Consider the following 17,601-nt stretch of genomic DNA (forward strand, 5'->3'; position numbering starts at 1 on the left):
CACATGCACAAGATAAGCCCAATACAGCACAACTCTGCCCAAGCTCAAGATTAAGTCCAAGTCTAAGACCAAGACCAGGACTAGACCCAACACATGCACATGCACATGCACATGCACTTGCACTTGCACAAGAACAAGCATAGGCCTAGTCCAAACTAAGACTAAGGCCTTGTTTGGGAACTACGTATTTTAGCCAAAAAGTCAAAAAATCATTATGAGATGTCACATTTTTCTCTCTACTTTTCTGCACATTTTTTCGTAAAAAGCCAAAAAGTTACTAAAAAAGCTTGTTCCCAAACGAGGCCTAAGTCCAAATCTAAGCCCAACTTTTATTGATGCCCATTTAATGAAACAATTCTCATTCACAACTTAGGGGCCATTTGGGAACATACAAAAAAAAGCCAAAAGCCAGCTTTTAACCCATTTTTGGTTACGTCACATCTCAAATAAAAAAGTCAAAAAAGCTAAAAAAAACTAAAAAGTCAGCTTTTAACGGCCCATCATTTTTATATTGTAATATTCTCACTTAAGAGAATATAAAATACTTAGACCCACCTCAATCGGCGATTGAGTCCCACTTTACTTTCGAATTAAAGTTGCCAAAAAACCATTATTTTCCAATAGGAAAGAAATTGAAATTCAGCAATTTCTTGGCAAATTAAAAGTCCATTCGTTTCAACATTTTTTAACATACATAGCCAAATTATTCATATTATTTTAGTACATATAAATTTTTATTCATGTCAAATCATCACTCCTTGTATGTTTTTTTTTTTTTTTTTCACTTTTCCCATCTTATATATTGAATTGAATTTTGAGAAAAGATAAGGACTCCCTTAACGTAACATAGCAAACGCTATAATTTTAACACAATTACATTGAATTCTTTTATTTTAATTTGTATGATACTTAATTTTAATCAATAATATTTTTAGTTATATGGATGAAAAAATAATATTGTCATCCTTTTTAAACAAAATTGTGTATTTTATGTTATTTATTTTGTATTTACACAATATTTGCATTAGTTTCGATCCATTTAACTTTACTAAAAAGGAAATTAGCATAATTATATGAAAAGTGTGAGGTGTAATGTATTTGTTTTTAAACTTCACATCATTGGTGACAACTATGTCAATTGACAACTCTCTGAATCATCTATCTATATAAAACTACAACTATGTCAATTGTAATGTTTATTATTTACTTCATTTTACTCATAAAAATATAAATGTTATAACACATTTTTATATTAAGAAATATGATACGACATACAACATAACTTAAGATTGATAACATTACATTCAATATTAAAATACAACACATGGTACAATCAATTTGGATAATCATTAGTTATGTGACCCATTACTTGAGGCTGTTATATTGCTATTTGAACATCTCCTCTGATTATGACCTTGTTGCCCATGCAATCCACAGTTTTGTTTGGTTTGAGACTCGCGCTAATCCATAGCATTTTGAAGTCGTGTTGCCCTTGGACAACCCAAGTCCTAGCAAGGTTTAGATTGGGATGGAGTTTAGGAAAGTTAGGCTCTTGCCAATAAGCAGCATCAACTATAGGATTGAATGAGTGTTAATAACATGTCATTTGTTCTTTTAGTGTGTAACATTCATCAACATATTGCAGGTGGTTAAGGCTGGCAAATTTTCATACTGCAATGACATGAGAACATGGAATTTTATAATTCTGCCATTTTTGACAGTCACATGTTCTTTCCATCAAGTTGACCACGTGAAGATGAAAACCCCGATTCGAATATAAGGGGTTCATAGAAGTTTGAACATAAAAAATACACAAATTTTTATTGAAACTCAGAATTGAATGACCCCTGGACTTTTTCTTCCATTTGGTGAGCATCTGTTTTGCATAAGCATTGTAAACTTCACCGGCGTGCATTTTAACATTGGCTTTGTTACATCGTTCTTGAAAATTGTTAGAAATGGTTTAGAAATTCTGGGTTAATAACAGAATTTTTTCTAAAGTTTGGTCTATTTTTTAGGTGGGCCCCGTGCGTCGATTTTCGCGGGTCAAAGTGGTAACGCGTTCTATGCCGCGTTGTGATTCACGTGGTATATTTGGTTGCTCAAAACCATTACCGAGTGAATGGAAAATTGAAGCTAAAGTATGCTCCATGGAAATGGAGTTTGGGTGAAAATTCCTTAAAGGTTTGAATAGGGCTTGTCCCACATTGATTTGGTGGGAAGTTTTGAATGGGTTTATAAGGCATGTGATTGGGACTTGGAGTGTACCCCAAGGGGTACCCAAGTGTTTTAGAGAGGGAGGTTATGGGCAAAATGTGCTAGACCCATTGGACCCAAAAATCACCACATACGCGCGCTGCCGCCGTCCGCCCGGCAGACTTGGGCGCGGGTGCATGGTGTGAGGTTAGGTTGGGCTTGTCCGGCCCAATACCTTTCTTTTTGGGTCAAAAACATTTGAATTGAATTTTATTTTTTTAAAAAATAAAATCCAGAATTCAAATTAATTCCAAAAATAAACTGGTCCAGTTTTACTGTACACCCAAACAGGGCCCTTCCCGTTTTTTATCTATTTGAATTTTTGAACCTAACAGATTCAAATCTGTTTAAATTCAAAACCAAACAGGTTTCATACCTGTTCAAATAGGTTTGCACCTATTTAATTCAAAACCTACAGCCACCACTACATCTATAAATAGGACAGCCCTCATTTGATGTTTACACATTCAGAAATTTCGTACTTCACCTCTGCAAATTTATTCTTCATTTTGCTGCATTTAATTTTTGTGAGAAAAAGTATAAACATTTAGTGTGTTCGTTAGGCAAACAATTTGTAGTGCTGTTATTGTTTGTAGTTGATCATTTCATCTTGGGAGATAGACGTCCATATTCTGAAAGTACCGAGGAGAGGACGAATCTGCCTTAAGGACACAGTGTCAAACACTGGACTTGATCAGATATTTATTAGAAGAAATTAATCAAGTAAGTTGTTTTATTTATTATTCTGTTTTATTTGTTTATTAAATCAGATTTTAATTTTGTTTCTGTAACAAAATAAAATTTATTTTTATTTATTTATTTATTTCTAGTTTGATTTTTGTAATCAAACAAATTCTCTCATTTCCTTTATTTCTTTATATTCTTGTTGTTGTTTAGTACACAACATAATTTAATCTATTTAAATAAAGCGAAGATTGCCCAACAATCTTAAGACAGACTTATTTTGGTATTTTCATTGTATTTAATTTTCTGTGATTTCATAAAGACATATTCTGGTTGGAAAAACAAATAGTGGTTTATGCTATTTGACAGATAGTAGTATTATACTGTCTATTTTCTTTGACAACTAGTAGTAATATACCGATGTCATTAACAATTGCAGAATATTAAATTTGTGTTACAGAAAATTATTGTGATATTTCATTTTTCTAGTTTTAGTAACAAGGAAAATAAAATTATTTTGTGTAATAATTTATTTTCTGGTTTTAGTAACTAGAAAATTAATTTGTGTTTTAGTTTTTCTGATTTTTGTAATCAGAGATTATGGCTACTGCTACTGAAACTACAATTGGAAGTAGTACTCCAATTGTTACACCAACACCGGTCCCTATCCAGAACCATGTTCATGTACCAATAAATCATAGAGAAAAATCAGAAAAATTTAATGGTACCGAGTTTAAGAGATGGCAGCAGAAGATGCTGTTCTATCTTACAACTCTTAATTTGGCCCGATTTCTCCATGAAGAGGCTCCAGCACTTAAAGAGGGTGAAAGTCATCGGCAAGTTGTTGCCGCTGTAGATGCTTGGAAACATTCAGATTTCCTATGCAGAAACTACATCCTCAATGGCCTTGACAACATGCTGTATAATGTTTGCAGTCCTTTGAAGTTAGCAAAAGAATTGTGGGATTCTTTGGAGAAGAAATACAAGACAGAGGATGCCAGCACGAAGAAATTTTTTGTCGGTAAATTTCTGGACTTCGTTATGATAGACTCCCAAACGGTAATTTCTCAAGTTCAAAGTTTTCAATTAATTTTACATGATATTCATTCTGAGGGTATGTCTCTGAGCGAGTCATTCCAAGTCGCTGCTTTAGTGGAAAAGTTACCACTGGCTTGGAAAGATTTCAAAAATTATTTAAAACATAAACGTAAAGAGATGACCATGGATGAATTGGTTGTAAGATTAAGAATTAAGGAAGATAACCGAAAGGCTGAAAAGAGGAATGGAAAAAATCCCATTGAGTCCAAGGCTAATGTGGTTGAACAAGTTCATAAGCCACATAACAAAAAGAGAAAGTTTACTGGAGATGGTCCTAAACAAGGCGATAGCAACAAGAAGTTCAAAGGAAAATGCTATAACTGTAACAAGACTGGACATCGAGCTTCTGACTGCTGCCGCCCTAAGAAGGATCATAAAAGTACAAGCAAGAAGACCACCAATCAAGCCAATGTAACTGAACTAGATTACATCTCTGACGGAGTGAATGACATCAACCTCTCTGCTGTGGTGTCTGAGGCTAACTTGGTTGGATATCCCAAAGAGTGGTGGGTTGACACTGGAGCAACTCGTCACATATGTGCGGACAAGAAGATGTTCACTACCTACTTTGAGGCTGCAAATGGTGAACAACTTTTCATGGGAAATTCTTCTACTTCTGCTGTGGCTGGACAAGGGAAAGTGATATTGAAGATGACATCAGGGAAAGAACTGACCCTCAACAATGTACTGCATGTACCTGACATCCGGAAGAATTTAGTTTCTGGTTCTTTGTTAAGTAAAAATGGTTTTAGGCTTGTTTTCGAGTCTAATAAATTTGTATTAACAAAGAGTGGTATGTATGCTTGTAAGGGATACATAAGTGATGGTCTCTTTAAGTTGAATGTAATGACAGTTGTATCGAAAGTTGCTATGAATAAGAATAACACATCTTTTGTTTATATTCTTGAGTCGAATTTATGGCATGGTAGATTAGGACATGTAAATTATGATGCTTTGCGTAGATTAATTGGTTTGGATTATAGACCAAAGTTTGAAATTAATTCTAATCATAAATGTGAAGCTTGTGTAGAAGCGAAACTAACTAAGGCTTCATTTAAATCGGTTGAAAGGAAAACCGAACCTCTAGAATTAATTCATATTGATGTATGTGATCTAAAATTTATTCAAACTAGAGGAGGCAAAAAGTATTTCATAACATTTATCGATGATTGCGCAAGATATTGTTATGTTTATTTACTTAGAAGTAAAGATGAAGCCTTAGAAATGTTTAAACTCTACAAAACAGAAGTTGAAAATCAACTTGGTAAAACCATTAAATGGTTAGAAGTGATATAAGTGGTGAATATGATGCACCATTAAATGAATTTTGTGCACAACATGACATTATTCACCAAACTACAACACCCTATTCTCCTCAGCAAAATGGAATTGCTGAAAGAAAGAATAGAACCCTAAAAGAAATGATGAATGGCATGTTACTAAGTTCAGGCTTACCACAGAACTTGTGGGGGGAAACAATATTGTCTGCTAATTATGTTCTTAACAGAATACCCCACAAGAAAACCAACAGCACTCCTTATGAATTGTGGAAAGGTCGACCGCCTTCCTACAAATACTTAAAAATGTAGGGGTGTTTCGCAAAAGTTAAAGTTCATATTCCTAAAAAGACTAAGATTGGACCAAAAATAGTACATTGTGTGTTTATTGGTTATGCTTAGAATAGTAGTGCATATTGGTTTCTGACTTATAAATCAAAAATACCTGATATAAATGTGAACACTATTATAGAGTCAAGGAATACTGTGTTTTTTGAACATGTCTTTCCTTACAAGAAAGGACAGGAATTAAGTTCACAGAAAAGAACTTATGATTGTACTCAAAGTCAAGAAACTAATGACAATCAAACACAAGAGACTAGTAATGGTCTCGACTAACAAGATTAACTGATGATGAACTAAGACGAAGTAAGAGGGCGAGAACATCAAAATCCTTTGGTCCACATTTTCTGACATACCTGTTAGAAAATGAACCTCAAAGCTTTAAGGCAGCAATGACAGGTCCTGAAGCACCTTTGTGAAAAGAGGCTGTTAATAATGAAATTGAATCCATTATGCAAAATCATACTTGGGAATTGGTGGATCTTCCACCAGGTTCTAAACCTCTTGGATATAAATGGATATTTAAGAGAAAAATGAAAGCAGATGGTTCAATTGACAAGTATAAAGCAAGACTTGTAGTAAAAGGTTACAGACAAAAAGAAGGTCTGGACTATTTTGACACATATTTCCCTGTGACAAGAATAACATCCATTCGCATGCTTATTTCTATAGTAGCGTTGTTTAATTTAGAAATACATCAAATAGATGTTAAGACAACTTTCTTAAACGGTGATCTAAATGAAGAGATCTATATGGAGCAACCTGAAGGGTTTGTAGTGTCAGGGCAAGAAAAGAAAGTTTGTCGGCTTATAAAGTCTCTTTATGGATTAAAACATGCACCTAAGCAATGGCATGAAAAATTTGATCATACAATGCTTACTAATGGGTTTAAGATAAATGAATGTGACAAATGCGTCTATGTTAAAAACACTGACCAAGGTTATGTCATAGTTTGTCTTTATATGGATGACATGCTTATCATTGGAAGTAGTCAAAACATGATCAAATCAACTAAGCAAATGCTTAACAAAAGATTTGATATGAAAGATATGGGGGTCGCAAATGTTATATTAGGAATGAAAATTACTAAAACATCTGACGAATATGCATTATCTCAATCACATTATATTGAGAAAATTCTTGGTAAATTTATCAAGGATGATATGAGTTTAGCTAGAACACCTGTAGACGTCAATCTTTATTTACCAAAAAATAAAGGTGATGCAGTGTCTCAGTTAAAATACTCCCGAATCATTGGAAGTCTAATGTACCTAATGAATTGTACTCGTCCTAATATAGCTTATGCTATCAGTAAGTTGAGTAGGTACACTAGTAACCCCGAAGAAGACCATTGGAAGGCAATCATTCGGGTTCTTAGATATCTAAGATTCACCTGTGATCATGGTTTGAACTTTACTCGATATCCAGCAGTACTTGAAGGTTATTGTGATGCCAATTGGATATCGGATACTAAAAGATTCAAAATCCACTAGTGGATATGTCTTTACTCTGGGAGGTGTTGCTGTTTCTTAGAAATCCACGAAACAAACTTGCATTGCACGATCCACAATGGAATCCAAGTTCATTGCATTAGACAAAGCAGGAGAAGAAGCAGAATGGCTTCGTCACTTCTTAAAAGACATTCCAATGTGGCCAAAACCTGTGCCAGCTATTTGCATTCATTGTGATAGTCAATCTGCAATAGGTAGGGCACAAAATCACATGTATAACTGTAAGTCACGACATATTCGTCGTCGACATAATACCGTAAGGCAATTGTTGTCAAATGGAATAATCTCAATAGATTATATAAAGTCTAAAGAAAATATTGCGAATCCGTTAACAAATGGTGTGACAAAAGAGCTAGTGTATAGTTCATCGAAGGGGAAGGGATTAAAGCCTATTACATAAGAGTCGTCATAGTGGTAACCCTACTTATATGACTGGAGATCCCAAGAACTAAGTTCAAAGGGACAACTAAGTTATGTATGGCTCGCCAGAAATCACCAAGGGATTAAAATTTCCTACCCATTCCTATGGTGAGAGTGATATCTGCAACATGTGTGGTCTGCAGGGGTATAAGGATAAACTTTGCTTTTAATGATTACTTATATCTTGATTAAGGCATAAAATCAAGACGAGTATAAGGAGATACTCACAATAAGAATCACCTATATGAGTGTCGAACTGGAGCCGGTTCTATGAGAAGATAAGAGGCTAAATTCTCTAGAAACACTTATGAAAACTAGGAGCGTTCAAGGCCAAAATGAACACAACAGTGAGAACCACGATGTGTTAGAAGATATTTTGTGTGAAATCTATTGTCTTGGCTTACACAAACGGCTGAACAATTCAAGGCATCGCGTCCATTGGTTAGCTAGTAAGTCCGATAGGTTATCACTAGGGAAGGTTCAAGACCGAAAGCTACCTATCCTGATGCAAGATATTTTCGACTTATACTCTTTCGATAAAGTCTACATATTGTTGCATTTCCGTTGTCATCAAATTTCATTCATGTGGGGGATTGTTGGAAATGGTTTAGAACTTCAGGGTTAATAACAGAATTTTTTCCAAAGTGTAACGCCCTCAAAATAATAACATTAAACCCATCAAATAAGACATGCATTTATATATGAACTAACCACATTCTTTTATTCATTAGAGTTCTATTACATAAGTATTACATGTTAACATCATATCAAAATGCCCTACGGGCTTACAGCTTTCCAAGTTAACACTTGGTTACAACAAAAGAGTACTAACTCGTTTACACATTAAGCCCTTGGCTTGAGGTTACATGTAATACATCAAAAGTTAAGCAACAAAAGTATGTCCGCCTCTAGCCTCCCAGCTATGTCCTTGGAGGTGGCATGCTACCAGTACCTGAAAATGATATTCCCATATAGGGTGAGCCACAGCCCAGTAGAAATATACTAAACCAACCATGAACAATGACTAAAAGATTAGCAATTGATAGATGGCCAACACTGATACAATCACATAAATCATATATTTATGTCAAACGACTTACAAGTCCCAATTACTTTTCATTTCCCCTTTTTCAACAAATAGGCATATAAGCACTACCCACACGCTCAACAGATATGTATAACAACAATATCCACATTCTCAGATAAGCAAATAAGCTATATCCACATTCTACAACAGATATGTATAACAACAATATCCACAGATAAGCATAAAAGCTATATCCACACATCACAAAGATAAGCATATAAGCTCTATCTTCACTTCTTTAGACAAGCATATGAGCTGTATCTACGGAGTTCATCCCCTATCTTCTCCCAACACTATCCGGTTTAGAGGTACATCCCCTATCTTCCCCTAAACCGCGGAGTACATCCCCTATCTCCTCCTCTACACATAACGTATACAAACACAATGGTTCTATATACAATCACCCAATACATACAGTTAATGTATTCTATCAACTGTCAAGTTCCATGACACATTTCATTGATTAGTTTCAGTTTGCCTAATCATCATGCATTGTCTACAACAATCACGACTATCCTCCACCGATAGCCCAAAGCAGTTATTTCTAAACAGAAAATAAATGCACAAATGGATATTCAATCAACATTTCATTTCCTCATTCCTCCCAATTAATTATCCCAATTAATTAAACAATGTAATTAGGCCATTTTCCATAATTACCATTTCAACCCTTAGGTCCCATTTTCATCAATGATTCAACATTAATTCTATTTCTCTATGCCAAACATGCATCTAGGTTTATTATGAATAAAACCCCAACTTTTGTAAAATTACACAAAAGCCCCAAACTTTCACAAAATTACCAAACCAAGCCCAACATCTCAAAATACCAAAATTTAAAGACAAAATCCATAGAGAGGAGTAGGATATCCCTACCTCAAAGTTTAAGCCCAAAAAGAGATGAAGACTCGAAGATCAACTTGCTCCAAATCCAAACTTTTTCAGATTAAATCGAAACTCTCAACACCCTCTATCTTTTTAACAAAGGCTCTAGGCTAGATTCACACTCTAGGGAGATCAAATCTTAGAGAGAATATAAGTGTAGAGAGAGAGGGTCTCGGATCAAGGGTTTGATCAAAGAAAGGAAATGAAAAAGTGATGTTTAAAACGCTACTGTCCGCTGATATAAAACACGCTCACTCGAGCGAAGACTTGGTCGCTCGAGCGACCAGACACAGAAAACTCTCGCTCGAGCCAAGAATTTCTCGATCGAGCGAATAAAAACCCAGACCGCTCGAGCGAAGGAAGCTCGCTCGAGCCAAGAAAGACAGCTCTCAGGTCCAGAACCAGGTGCAACCGCTAGCTCGAGAGAGCCACTCTGGCTCGACCCACCAAACACGAACCCCACTCTCGCTCGAGCGACCAACTCCTCGCTCGAGCGAAGGTCCAAAATTCTGGGCAGCAACACTAGGCTCCCGAACACAACCAACCTGTAACAAACCTGCCTAACACATCCTATAACTCAAATATGAAGAAAAAGGAATGTAAACACGATAATAACCAACTACCAACATCCACGGACACATGTCCGGATCACTGTACAACAAGGGTAAACCCGGGGTCGCTATAACCTCCCCCCCTTAAAGAATTTCGTCCCCGAAATTAAGCACACGTTTTTCAAAAACAAGTTTTTCTCCATTTTAAACAATGTTACACTTGAACATTCAACAATTCGACCCATCACCGGTCATCCCATCCCTTTAACAAGAGACATATCACAATATGTAAACAATATATGTATTTTCAACATGCATCAACATTATGCACTATCTTTCCAATTTCAACAATATATTCAACACATATAGTGTCACATTCAACTTCCATATGAGGCAAGTTCCAAAACATACTTCCAATAATCAAAACATTTTCAATGTTTCACAACTTAAGACATATATAAAAGCTCTTAAGTTCAATAAAATGCAAAATTTAAATACAAGATCACATATCAATAAACAAGTCCGGATAATTCTCACGGACTCCCAACCCACGTTCCCAAGTGGCTTCCTCCACTCCGTGATGTTTCCACAAGACTTTCACCAAAGGAATGGTCTTGCCACGCAGGACCTGATCCCGCCTATCCAAGACCCGAACCGGTCTCTCCTCATACGAGGCATCCTCATCTACCTCTAAATCAGTCCAATCCAGCACATGTGATAGATCTGGCTCATACTTCCGAAGCATACTCACATGAAACACGTCATGCACTTCGGACAACTGCGGCGGTAAGGCTAACCGATAAGCAACCTCGCCAATCCTCTCAGGATCTCAAAAGGACCAATAAACCGAGGGGATAACTTCCCACTCTTCCCAAACCTCATCAGACCTCGCCTAGGTGATATCTTCAGAAAGACATGGTCACCTACCTCAAACGCCAAAGGTCTCCTCCTACGGTTGGCATAACTCTTTTGTCGACTCTGGGCTGTAACAAGCCTCCTACGGATAAGCTCAACTTTCTCCGTCGTCTCCCTAACCAACTCCGGACCCAACAAAGGTGTATCACCCACCTCGGCCCAACAAACTGGAGACCTACACGGTCGGCCATACAAGGCCTCAAACGGTGCCATACCGATGCTAGACTGAAAACTGTTGTTGTAGGCAAACTCTACCAAGGGTAAGTGCCTCTCCCACGTCCCGCTAAAGTCAAGGACACAACCCCGAAGCATATCCTCGAGGATCTGAATAGTACGCTCGGACTGCCCGTCAGTCTGAGGATGATAAGCCGTACTAAAGATCAACTTAGTGCCCAAGGCACTCTGCAAACTCTGCCACAACCTAGTAGTAAAACGAGGATCTCTATCTGAGACGATCGTCACTGGGACCCCGTGCAATCTCACTACGTCCCGAACATACAAGTCGGCAAGATGATCTACCGAATCTCTCACGCGCATAGGAATAAAGTGCGCCGACTTAGTCAACCGGTCTACAACCACCCAAATAGCATCACTACCCCGCTGAGTCCTCGGAAGACCTACAACGAAGTCCATAGTGACATGCTCCCACTTCCACTCGGCAATAGGCAAGGGTTGCAACAAACCCGCTGGCTTCTGATGCTCGGCCTTCACTTGCTGGCAAGTAAGGCACTTCGATACGAAAACAGCCACATCTCTCTTCATACCCCGCCACCAAAACTGGCGACCCAAATCCTGATACATCTTAGTACCTCCCGGATGCACCGCAAGGCGCGAATGGTGAAACTCTCGGAGTACTTCCTCACGGCAAGACTCCGGTACAAACAAACAGTCTCGGTATCTCACACTCAGGTCGGGATATACCGTCAAACCCTTCTCCACTTTCCCACCGGAGATCTTCTCTCGGAGAGATTCTACCTCGAGGTCACCTCTCTGTGCCTCTAACACTCTAATCACAAGTGTAGGTTGCGCAACAACAGAAAACAAGGCCGCAGCCTCAACAGATTCGCCCAGTAGCAAATCAAACTCGCCAAGTGCTCCCAACATCTCCCATTCCCGGATGGCTATACAAGCTACATCACTAATGGTCTTCCTACTAAGGGCATCGGCCACAACATTGGCCTTTCCCGGATGATAATGCAACTCAAAATCATAATCCTCGATGAACTCCATCCACCTCCTCTGCCTCAAATTCAAGTCTCTCTGTGTAAATAGATACTTCAAACTCTTGTGGTCCGAGAACACCTCGAACCTCTCACCATAAAGGTAGTGCCTCCAGATTTTCAAGGCAAAGATCACTGCTGCTAACTCTAGGTCGTGTGTGGGGTAATTCTTCTCGTGTATTTTCAACTGACGTGAGCCATAAGATACCACTTTCCCTTCTTGCATTAACACACAACCCAAACCCTCTCGTGAGGCATCCCAATAAACCGCATAACCCAACCCTCTCTCAGGAATAATCAACACCGGAGCGGTGGTCAATCTAACTTTCAACTCTTGGAACGACTTTTCACAAGTCTCATTCCACACAAACTTGACTCCCTTCCGAGTCAGTCTAGTCAACGGTGACGCTAACCTGGAGAAATCTTTCACAAACCGACGGTAATACCCAGCTAATCCCAGAAAACTGCGGATCTCAAACACACTCTTAGGCTGTGCCCAATCTTGCACTGCCTCAACCTTGGATGTATCAACAGACACCCCTTCCCCGGATACCACGTGGCCTAAGAATTTGACTTCCCTCAGCCAGAACTCACACTTCCCAAACTTGGCATACAGCCTATGGGCTCTAAGCAACTCAAGCACCACTCTCAAGTGTTTCTCGTGCTCCTCTTCTGAAGGCGAATAGATAAGGATGTCGTCTACAAAGACGACCACAAATCGGTCTAAGAACTCCCGGAAAATCGGGTTCATCAAGTCCATAAAGACTGCCGGTGCATTGGTAAGCCCAAATGGCATCACCAGAAACTCATAATGGCCATACCGCGTACGGAATGCCGTTTTCGGAATATCCTCTTCCCTGACCCTCAACTGGTGGTAACCCGATCTCAAGTCTATCTTAGAGAAACAACGGGAACCCTTTAACTGGTCAAACAAATCATCTATACGGGGCATAGGGTACTTATTCTTAACCGTAGCCCGATTCAACTTCCGATAGTCAATACACAATCTCAAGGCACCATCTTTCTTTTTCACAAAGAGGGCCGGCGCTCCCCACGGCGAAACACTAGGGCGAACAAAGCCCTTATCGAGCAATTCCTGGAGCTGAACTTTCAACTCAACCAACTCTGCTGGAGCAAAACGGTAAGGTGCCATAGAAATCAGCGCCGTGCCGGGCACTAAATCAATAGAGAATTCTATCTCTCGGTGAGGTGGCAAACTAACAAGATCTTCGGGAAAAAACATCCGAATACTCACAAACCACCCTCGGCAACACAATCTGAGTCTCAACACACTCACTACTCTCAAAGCTAGCAAGTAAACCACTAAGCTCACTTCGCCCTCGCGAATCATACCCCGGTGGTAAAACACTACCAACCCGGTCTCCCAAGAAATGGAACCACTCCCCGCTCAAGGTACATAACGTGACCCTCTGGCGGTAGCAATCGATAACAGCTCGGTATGACGATAACCAGTCCATACCCAAAATAACATCAAAACCCTTCATGGGCATGACAACAAACGGAAAAGGAAGCCTATAGTCGGCGACCTCTATATCACATCCTCTAACACCCTGCTTCAGGATCAACTCACCACCCAAAGGCGATACCACACAAATAGGAGATGCTAACTGTGTTAACTCCAATTCCAAAACAGATGCAAATGCAGCAGATACAAAAGAATGAGATGCACCCGTGTCTATCAACACACTAGCAACCGAGTTGCAAAACAGAAAAGTACCTCTCACTACCGATGGAGCTGGTACTAAATCCTGCGCGGTAACAGCATACACGCGCCCCGTAGGCCCCTGGTCTACCTGCTCACCTCTCGGAGTAAAAGACTGCTGCACAGACTGGGATGACGAAACTCCCGGAATGGCCCTCGAGGCCTGCACAGACTGAGCTGGCTGAAAACCCTGCGTCTGCCTAGAACCAGACGCTCCCGAAGTGGCACTCAACTGCGGGCAAAACCTCTTCAGGTGCCCAGGCTGTCCACACTGATAACAAGTCAAGGGCTGCCCCCTGCCCAAACTCTGACTCTGCGGTCTAGCTGAAGAAGAAGCAGCTTTCTGACCCCCACCCTTCTGCGGGCAAACAGAAACCTTGTGACCCAACTGGCCACACTTGTAACAGGTGAATTCCCCCTGATCACCTCTCCCGGAGCCTACACTCGGCACTGGGAAGGTCGATCTAGCAACACCACCCTGCGACTGCTGAGGGTTAGAACCCCTCTGCCTCCTGCCATCACCCTGACTATCCTGGCTCCTCTTGGAGCCTCTCTGCCCCTCATCCTCCTCCTGCATCATAAGCTCCATATGAGCTGTAGCGTCCACTAGGTGTCTATACTCTCGGATGTAAGACCCACCAACTCTCAACTTGAGGCCCCGCCTCAACTTCCGCTCAAACTCATAGCAACGACGTTCCTCAGACGCCACCAATTCAGGTGCGAACCTGGACAAACTAGTAAAAGTAGCCTCAAACTCGGCCACTGACAAGCCTTGCTGATTAAGCCGGCTAAACTGATCCCTCAGCTTCTCCCTAGCTGCTGCAGACAAAAACCTCTCCTGAAAAGCATTTACAAATGCCTCCCAAGTACCACCAACACGAGCCTTCTCGTACTTCCACCATTGACCCGCATCTCCCTTCAGCTGGAAGGATGCCAAGGTCACTTTCAGTGCTTCGTCCTCAATGCCAAGCATCTCGAACGTCTTACTCATTTGTTCTAACCACTCATCAGCCTTCAGTGGCTCCTTCGGATCCCCGACAAACTCATCCGGATTAGACCGGAAGAACTCCCTCTTCAAGAAAGAAGGCCCTGCTTCAGCTGCCTGATTCCCAGCTCTAAGAATACCCAAAGCTCCTGCTATCTCTCTGGCCAAGGCACCCATGGCCTGCTGACCCACTGGCTCGGCCACATTGGCCTGACCAACTCCCTCCTGCACTGCCGGAATCTCACCCGGTAACGGTGCTTCCTGCCTCGCAGGTCTACCACGCCTAGCACCTCTTCCTCGTCCTGACATCCTAATAAAGGCAACACAGAACGTTAGCACATTCACAAATGTGCCGAAACTAAACACTCACGTCCTAATGCATGGACAACTGTAATTCACTCCACATAAGCACATAAACACATAAGCACTTACGAATTTCATTCCCGGATAATGATAGTCCCGAGGCGTTACTAGAGTTCCGGTTAGAAACAGCATTGATCAAGTGTTTTTCCAACAAGACTCCCAGAAACTCAAGGATCCAATCAACATCCTAGAAATTAAATCCCATACCCACATAGTCACATAAGCATGTTATCAAGTAAACACATAGCATATGATACTACATCTAAGTCTCTATCAAGCGAGACAAACCCATTGTGATACTAATCACTTCCCACGTACCCAAAGTATTCGAACCCGGTACGCTCTGATACCAAGTTGTAACGCCCTCAAAATAATAACATTAAACCCATCAAATAAGACATGCATTTATATATGAACTAACCACATTCTTTTATTCATTAGAGTTCTATTACATAAGTATTACATGTTAACATCATATCAAAATGCCCTACGGGCTTACAGCTTTCCAAGTTAACACTTGGTTACAACAAAAGAGTACTAACTCGTTTACACATTAAGCCCTTGGCTTGAGGTTACATGTAATACATCAAAAGTTAAGCAACAAAAGTATGCCCGCCTCTAGCCTCCCAGCTATGTCCTTGGAGGTGGCATGCTACCAGTACCTGAAAATGATATTCCCATATAGGGTGAGCCACAGCCCAGTAGAAATATACTAAACCAACCATGAACAATGACTAAAAGATTAGCAATTGATAGATGGCCAACACTGATACAATCACATAAATCATATATTTATGTCAAACGACTTACAAGTCCCAATTACTTTTCATTTCCCCTTTTTCAACAGATAGGCATATAAGCACTACCCACATGCTCAACAGATATGTATAACAACAATATCCACATTCTCAGATAAGCAAATAAGCTATATCCACATTCTACAACAGATATGTATAACAACAATATCCACAGATAAGCATAAAAGCTATATCCACACATCACAAAGATAAGCATATAAGCTCTATCTTCACTTCTTTAGACAAGCATATGAGCTGTATCTACGGAGTTCATCCCCTATCTTCTCCCAACACTATCCGGTTTAGAGGTACATCCCCTATCTTCCCCTAAACCGCGGAGTACATCCCCTATCTCCTCCTCTACACATAACGTATACAAACACAATGGTTCTATATACAATCACCCAATACATACAGTTAATGTATTCTATCAACTGTCAAGTTCCATGACACATTTCATTGATTAGTTTCAGTTTGCCTAATCATCATGCATTGTCTACAACAATCACGACTATCCTCCACCGATAGCCCAAAGCAGTTATTTCTAAACAGAAAATAAATGCACAAATGGATATTCAATCAACATTTTATTTCCTCATTCCTCCCAATTAATTATCCCAATTAATTAAACAATGTAATTAGGCCATTTTCCATAATTACCATTTCAACCCTTAGGTCCCATTTTCATCAATGATTCAACATTAATTCTATTTCTCTATGCCAAACATGCATCTAGGTTTATTATGAATAAAACCCCAACTTTTGTAAAATTACACAAAAGCCCCAAACTTTCACAAAATTACCAAACCAAGCCCAACATCTCAAAATACCAAAATTTAAAGACAAAATCCATAGAGAGGAGTAGGATATCCCTACCTCAAAGTTTAAGCCCAAAAAGAGATGAAGACTCGAAGATCAACTTGCTCCAAATCCAAACTTTTTCAGATTAAATCAAAGCTCTCAACACCCTCTATCTTTTTAACAAAGGCTCTAGGCTAGATTCACACTCTAGGGAGATCAAATCTTAGAGAGAATATAAGTGTAGAGAGAGAGGGTCTCGGATCAAGGGTTTGATCAAAGAAAGGAAATGAAAAAGTGATGTTTAAAACGCTACTGTCCGCTGATATAAAACACGCTCGCTCGAGCGAAGACTTGGTCGCTCGAGCGACCAGACACAGAAAACTCTCGCTCGAGCCAAGAATTTCTCGATCGAGCGAATAAAAACCCAGACCGCTCGAGCGAAGGAAGCTCGCTCGAGCCAAGAAAGACAGCTCTCAGGTCCAGAACCAGGTGCAACCGCTAGCTCGAGCGAGCCACTCTGGCTCGACCCACCAAACACGAACCCCACTCTCGCTCGAGCGACCAACTCCTCGCTCGAGCGAAGGTCCAAAATTCTGGGCAGCAACACTAGGCTCCCGAGCACAACCAACCTGTAACAAACCTGCCTAACACATCCTATAACTCAAATATGAAGAAAAAGGAATGTA

Source organism: Camellia sinensis, unplaced genomic scaffold (assembly GCF_055761805.1).
Source record: "Camellia sinensis isolate YWXY unplaced genomic scaffold, ASM5576180v1 Unanchor1, whole genome shotgun sequence".
Classification (NCBI taxonomy): domain Eukaryota; kingdom Viridiplantae; phylum Streptophyta; class Magnoliopsida; order Ericales; family Theaceae; genus Camellia; species Camellia sinensis.